The sequence below is a fragment of the Rhinopithecus roxellana genome, chromosome 9 (assembly GCF_007565055.1).
Source record: "Rhinopithecus roxellana isolate Shanxi Qingling chromosome 9, ASM756505v1, whole genome shotgun sequence".
NCBI classification, from domain to species: domain Eukaryota; kingdom Metazoa; phylum Chordata; class Mammalia; order Primates; family Cercopithecidae; genus Rhinopithecus; species Rhinopithecus roxellana.
This window is the reverse complement of record NC_044557.1, coordinates 51,294,569-51,297,086: the sequence shown is the minus strand read 5'-3', so window position 1 is coordinate 51,297,086 and position 2,518 is coordinate 51,294,569. Positions and strand designations below refer to the sequence as shown.

At 33.7% G+C, this 2,518-nt stretch overlaps 1 pseudogene; it reads left to right on the top strand.

The window, feature by feature from the left end:
- The first annotated feature begins 1,440 nt into the window (after positions 1-1,440).
- LOC104668899 lies at positions 1,441-2,279 on the top strand (annotated as a pseudogene).
- The last annotated feature ends 239 nt before the right edge of the window (positions 2,280-2,518 follow it).

Below are 2,518 nucleotides of genomic sequence, written 5' to 3'. Positions count from 1 at the left end.
GATTTTCAGGTAGGCTGTAAACAGTTCCATTAAATACCCCAAATGGGTTCTCTTGTTTGGAGTGAAATGAAATATGTATTCTTTCAAGTGATTTGCCAAAATTATTTCCAGTCTTTTCTTCGCTCAGAATATATAGTCTATAATAAAGAACACCCAAGATAGTATAACTCAGGCATATTATTGAACAAATTTTTTATCACTGATAATAGTGATTAGGAGCCCTTTTCATCCTTCCTGAACTTATACCTTTTGAGTACAATGGAAGGGGAGGGGATATGGAAGGGAAGAGGATATCTTATTCATTCACATTTAAAAGTTGTTCTAAATGCTATCAGTTTTCAGGCAGATCAGGCTCAAGGTTGTTTGAAAGACAATCTAGTGTCTTTTTTGTCTGAAAATGATGCCTACTATTGCTTTAGAGAAACTCATAGCTCCTTCTCAGTGTTTCCTTTTTTAAGAACTCTTTGTTTACCACAAGGTTGTAAATATATTCTGATCTCATTAATTTATAAATTTATTACATAAATTTGACCTTTTACATTTGTATCTGAACTAATCTTGGAATTAGTTTTTGGATGTGATGTGAAGAGTGAGTCAAGAGTTACATTTTCTCTAAGCATTTCTGTATGACCTGGTACAATTTATTGAAAAGATCTTACTTTCCTCACAGGCAGTGTTACGTTTGTCATAGGCCAAGTGGTAACATGCACTCAAGTATGTTTTTAAACTCTCTAGCCCATGGCAGGCAAACTTTCTGAAGGAACATATATTAAATATTTCAAGCAGTGTGCATCATATGTTCTCTGTCACAATTACTTAACTTATCCATTGTAATGAAAAAGCAACCACAGACAATATGTCAATGAATGGTTATAGTTCCATTCCAATAAAACTTTATTTACAAAAGCAGAATCCAGATCACAGGTCATGGTTTGCCAGCTATTGCTCTAGTCACCTCCATTCGTGTATTTGTCTATCTTTTCATAATATCAACTTGTATCAGTCACTGGCATTTCTTGATGTTTAGATGTGCAGTGTTTCTAATCTGATTCTTTGTCTTCAAATCATCTTGGCTACTCTTAGAGCATTCACTTCCATATACATTGTAGGATCAACCTATCAAATTGATCAATAGAACAATTTGAGGAAAAGTAATGCCTTTAATATATTATTTTCCATCCATGTTGATAATATAGTTTGAGGTCTTACATTTATTTCTAATGTTTCCAAAACATTTTGTAATTTTTGGACTACATATCTTAAATTTCATGTATCATGTCATAGTAAAGTTATCTTTTCTTAATCACATTTTCTAACTGTCAGTATATAAAAGTAAAATGGATCTTTATATTGGCTGAATTCAGAATCTTTGCTATATCACTTATTCATTCCAATAACTTATTTTTATTTTTATTCATAAAAATGTGATCTGCAGAGGAAATGGTAACTTCTGGAATAGAGATCTTCATGATTGCTCTACTTTCCCCACTTCCTCCCCAGTTTAAGAGCATACAGCATCATATGAGAACAGCTCAGGAGCATGACAAACAGGACCCTGTGGTGCTCTCTTGCTGTTGTTTCTATGCAATGCAAACCAAAATGAAGACTGATAGTAAAACTCCTGAGTGTTGTACATTTTTATCAAAGCTAAAGGATCAGTTAGAAATGCTTATGAAACAGCTGGGTGATAATGAAGCTATTAAGCAAGAAAATACTTGGTCCTGCCCATTTGGAGAATTGTACTTAGAAAATGTTTTTATATTCAGACAATGAAGATCATGCTGGGTGATTTCACAAGATGATCAAGCCCTGTTTATACTCCACAGTTTTAAATAGATGTCATAATAATATTTGGACAACTCATTGATGAAAATGTGAAACACAGAAAGTATGTAAGGTAAAAGGCAAAATATACTCATATTGGTTTAAAGAATAGGGAGCTGCCTCAACTAGTATCTGTTGGAATTGAAGAAGACAACAATATTGCAGAAAATGAAGATGCTGAAGCAACCTATCTGTCCACCGAGCCATGTCAGCCACCATCTTCAACTTATGACTCAAGCCACATGCCACAAAGAAGCTATATTAGAATACAGATTCCTCCCAGTGCACACACTCCAGCTAATACATCAGTAGAAGCACATCACAATACAGTTGTAACAAATCTAATCTACTCCAAAGACAATTCAGCAATTGAGCCCACATTTTTAGTAGTTTCCCAAAGGGATATCCATCTAACACGAGAGGACTTTGTCAGTGATCAGAAATACAGCAATTAGGCTGGCAGTGCCTTGTCATATGAAGGTGTCATTTGTTCTGTGAATAAAAACTTCTGGAAATACATAAACAAGTATAAAAATGAGATTTAAAAAAGTGTTCTTACTTTCTAACATATGCATTTAAGGTATAAAATTTCCTGTAGACATTATTTTACCTGAACCTCACAAGTTTCACATGGCATATTGCAAATAATGAATTAGCACAGTTTTTATTCACTTGAAAATGTCTTTATTTAGCT